We start from the raw sequence: 5,000 nt of genomic DNA on the forward strand, positions 1-5,000 counted from the left end.
GACTTTATGGTACTATGGTTGGTGTTGTGATTGATGTTGGTGTTGATTGGCATTTAATCGGTGTTATTGTGTTGTGGTTGGTGTTACTGGTGTATTTTAGTTGATGTGGTTAGTATTATAGTTCATATGATTGGTGTTATCGTCGTGTTATGGTCGCTGTTGCAGTTGATGTTGGTGTGCTGGAATTATTGTGGTGTTACTGTGGTGATGTGGGTGATGTGGGTATTGGTGGGTGGCATTTCATATATATTATAGCTGATGTTTTTGTCTGGCTTTAGTTGGTGGTTTGGTTGATGTTATTATGGTGTGGCGTGGTGTTATTGTTGTGTGGTTGGTGCTGTAGTTGTGGCTGGTGTTGCAGTGTTATTGTGGTGTTTGGGTGATGAGGGTGGTGCTATATTTGGCTGTATAGATGTTCTAATTGGTCTTATTGTAGTGCTGTGGTTCGTGTTATTGCGGTATTGCACTTCATGTGGTTAGTGCTGTGGTTGATGTGGTTGGGGTTTGGTGTTAGTGTGGTGTTTTGGTCGATGTGGTTGGTGTTTTGGTTGGTGTTAGTGTGGTGTTTCAGTTGATGTGGTTGGTGTTTGGTGTTAATGTGGTGTTTTGGTCGGTGTTACTGTGGTGTTTCGGTTGATATTTTGGTTGATGTTACTGTGTTTTTTTGGTTGATGTAGTTAATAAAACATCAACCACATCAATCAAAAAACCACAGTAGCGCCAACCAAAATATCAACTGTAGTGTTACTGTAGTGTTTTGTTGATGTGTTTGGTGTTTTGGTTGGTTTTTCTGTGGTTTTGTGGTTGATGTGGTTGGTGTTTTTGTTGGTGTTTTGGTTGATGTGGTTGGTGTTTGGTGTTAGGTGTTAATGTGGTGTTTGGGTTGATATACTTGGTATTTTAGTTGGTGTTACTACAGTGTTTTGTTGATGTGGTTGATGGTTGGTGTGGTTGGTGTTTTAGCTGGTGTAACTGTAGTGTTTTGTTGATGTGGTTGGTGTTTTGGTTGGTGTTTCTGTGGTTGATGTGGTTGGTGTTACTGTGGTGTTTTGGTTGATGTGGTTGATGTTCTGGTTGGTGCTACTGTAGTGTTTTGGCTGGTGTGGTTGGTGCTTTGGTTGGTGGTACTGTAGTGTTTTGGTTGGTGTGGTTGATGTTCTGGTTGGTTATTGGGGTTCTGGTTGGTTATTGGGGTTACTGTAGTGTTTTGGTTGGTGTGGTTGGTGTTACTGTAGTGTTTTGGCTGGTGTGGTTGATGTTCTGGTTGGTGTTACTGTAGTGTTTTGGTTGGTTTGGTGTTACTGTAGTGTTTTGGTTGATGTGGTTGATGGTCTGGTTGGTGTTACTGTAATGTTTTGGTTGGTGTGGTTGATATTCTGGTTGGTGTTATTGGGGTATTATAGTTGATATGGTTAGTGTTGAGGTTGGTGTTATTGGGGTATTATAGTTAATGGTTTAGTGTTAGGGTTGGTGTTATTGGGGTATTATAGTTAATGTGTTTAGTGTTGTGGTTGGTGTTATTGGGGTATTATAGTTGATATGGTTAGTGTTGTGGTTGGTGTTATTGGGGTATTATAGTTGATATGGTTAGTGTTGTGGTTGGTGTTATTGGGGTATTATAGTTGATATGGTTAGTGTTGTGGTTGGTGTTATTGGGGTATTATAGTTATATGGTTTAGCGTTGAGGTTGGTGTTATTGGGGTATTATAGTTGATATGGTTAGTGTTGTGGTTGGTGTTATTGGGGTATTATAGTTGATATGGTTAGTGTAGTGGTTGGTGTTATTGGGGTATTATAGTTGATATGGTTAGTGTTGTGGTTGGTGTTATTGGGGTATTATAGTTGATATGGTTAGTGTTGTGGTTGGTGTTATTGGGGTATTATAGTTGATATGGTTAGTGTTGTGGTTGGTGTTATTGGGGTATTATAGTTGATATGGTTAGTGTGTGGTTGGTGTTATTGGGGTATTATAGTTGATATGGTTTAGTGTTGTGGTTGGTGTTATTGGGGTATTATAGTTGATATGGTTAGTGTTAGTGGTTGGTGTTATTGGGGTATTATAGTTGATATGGTTAGTGTTGTGGTTGGTGTTATTGGGGTATTATAGTTGATATGGTTAGTGTTGTGGTTGGTGTTATTGGGGTATTATAGTTGATATGGTTAGTGTTGTGGTTGGTGTTATTGGGGTATTATAGTTAATGTGTTTAGTGTTGAGGTTGGTGTTATTGGGGTATTATAGTTGATATGGTTAGTGTTGTGGTTGGTGTTATTGGGGTATTATAGTTGATATGGTTAGTGTTGTGGTTGGTGTTATTGGGGTATTATAGTTGATATGGTTAGTGTTGAGGTTGGTGTTATTGGGGTATTATAGTTGATATGGTTTAGTGTTGTGGTTGGTGTTATTGGGGTATTATAGTTGATATGGTTAGTGTTGAGGTTGGTGTTATTGGGGTATTATAGTTGATATGGTTAGTGTTGATGTTGGTGTTATTGGGGTATTATAGTTGGTATGGTTAGTGTTGTGGTTGGTGTTATTGGGGTATTATAGTTGATATGGTTAGTGTTGTGGTTGGTGTTATTGGGGTATTATAGTTGATATGGTTAGTGTTGTGGTTGGTGGTGTTATTGGGGTATTATAGTTGATATGGTTAGTGTTGAGGTTGGTGTTATTGGGGTATTATAGTTGATATGGTTAGTGTTGTGGTTGGTGTTATTGGGGTATTATAGTTGGTATATTTAGTGTTGTGGTTGGTGTTATTGGGGTATTCTAGTTGATATGGTTAGTGTAGTGGTTGGTGTTATTGGGGTATTATAGTTGATATGGTTAGTGTTGAGGTTGGTGTTATTGGGGTATTATAGTTGGTATGGTTAGTGTTGATGTTGGTGTTATTGGGGTATTATAGTTAATGTGTTTAGTGTTGAGGTTGGTGTTATTGGGGTATTATAGTTGATATGGTTAGTGTTGTGGTTGGTGTTATTGGGGTATTATAGTTGGTATGGTTTAGTGTTGTGGTTGGTGTTATTGGGGTATTATAGTTGATATGGTTAGTGTTGTGGTTGGTGTTATTGGGGTATTATAGTTGGTATGGTTAGTGTTGTGGTTGGTGTTATTGGGGTATTATAGTTGATATGGTTAGTGTTATGGTTGGTGTTATTGGGGTATTCTAGTTGATATGGTTAGTGTTGTGGTTGGTGTTATTGGGGTATTATAGTTGATATGGTTAGTGTTGTGGTTGGTGTTATTGGGGTATTATAGTTGATATGGTTAGTGTTGTGGTTGGTGTTATTGGGGTATTATAGTTGATATGGTTAGTGTTGTGGTTGGTGTTATTGGGGTATTATAGTTAATGTGTTTAGTGTTGAGGTTGGTGTTATTGGGGTATTCTAGTTGATATGGTTAGTGTTGTGGTTGGTGTTATTGGGGTATTATAGTTGATATGGTTAGTGTTGTGGTTGGTGTTATTGGGGTATTCTAGTTGATATGGTTAGTGTTGTGGTTGGTGTTATTGGGGTATTATAGTTGATATGGTTAGTGTTATGGTTGGTGTTATTGGGGTATTATAGTTAATGTGTTTAGTGTTGTGGTTGGTGTTATTGGGGTATTATAGTTGATATGGTTAGTGTTGTGGTTGGTGTTATTGGGGTATTATAGTTGATATGGTTAGTGTTGTGGTTGGTGTTATTGGGGTATTATAGTTAATGTGTTTAGTGTTGAGGTTGGTGTTATTGGGGTATTACAGTTGATATGGTTAGTGTAGTGGTTGGTGTTATTGGGGTATTATAGTTGATATGGTTAGTGTTGTGGTTGGTGTTATTGGGGTATTATAGTTGATATGGTTAGTGTTGAGGTTGGTGTTATTGGGGTATTATAGTTGATATGGTTAGTGTTGAGGTTGGTGTTATTGGGGTATTATAGTTAATGTGTTTAGTGTTGAGGTTGGTGTTATTGGGGTATTATAGTTGATATGGTTAGTGTTGTGGTTGGTGTTATTGGGGTATTCTAGTTGATATGGTTAGTGTTGAGGTTGGTGTTATTGGGGTATTATAGTTGATATGGTTAGTGTTGAGGTTGGTGTTATTGGGGTATTATAGTTGATATGGTTAGTGTTGTGGTTGGTGTTATTGGGGTATTATAGTTGATATGGTTTAGTGTTGTGGTTGGTGTTATTGGGGTATTATAGTTGATATGGTTAGTGTTGTGGTTGGTGTTATTGGGGTATTATAGTTGATATGGTTAGTGTTGTGGTTGGTGTTATTGGGGTATTATAGTTAATGTGTTTAGTGTTGAGGTTGGTGTTATTGGGGTATTACAGTTGATATGGTTAGTGTAGTGGTTGGTGTTATTGGGGTATTATAGTTGATATGGTTAGTGTTGTGGTTGGTGTTATTGGGGTATTATAGTTGATATGGTTAGTGTTGAGGTTGGTGTTATTGGGGTATTATAGTTAATGTGTTTAGTGTTGAGGTTGGTGTTATTGGGGTATTATAGTTGATATGGTTAGTGTTGTGGTTGGTGTTATTGGGGTATTATAGTTGATATGGTTAGTGTTGAGGTTGGTGTTATTGGGGTATTATAGTTGATATGGTTAGTGTTGAGGTTGGTGTTATTGGGGTATTTTAGTTGATACGGTTAGTGTTGTGGTTGGTGTTATTGGGGTATTATAGTTGATATGGTTAGTGTTGTGGTTGGTGTTATTGGGGTATTATAGTTAATGTGTTTAGTGTTGTGGTTGGTGTTATTGGGGTATTATAGTTGATATGGTTAGTGTTGTGGTTGGTGTTATTGGGGTATTATAGTTGATATGGTTAGTGTTGAGGTTGGTGTTATTGGGGTATTATAGTTGATATGGTTAGTGTTGTGGTTGGTGTTATTGGGGTATTATAGTTGTATGGTTTAGTGTTGTGGTTGGTGTTATTGGGGTATTATAGTTGATATGGTTAGTGTTGTGGTTGGTGTTATTGGGGTATTATAGTTGGTATGGTTAGTGTTGTGGTTGGTG

The 5,000-nt window shown here is 37.7% G+C and overlaps 1 protein-coding gene across 1 annotated transcript in view; it reads right to left on the reverse strand.

The window, feature by feature from the left end:
- The window catches only part of fhod3a (formin homology 2 domain containing 3a), a 98,402-nt gene that overhangs the window by 41,447 nt on the left and 51,955 nt on the right, over positions 1-5,000 (reverse strand). The window lies entirely within an intron of this gene.

The sequence above is a fragment of the Colossoma macropomum genome, unplaced genomic scaffold (assembly GCF_904425465.1).
Source record: "Colossoma macropomum unplaced genomic scaffold, Colossoma_macropomum, whole genome shotgun sequence".
Lineage (NCBI taxonomy): Eukaryota > Metazoa > Chordata > Actinopteri > Characiformes > Serrasalmidae > Colossoma > Colossoma macropomum.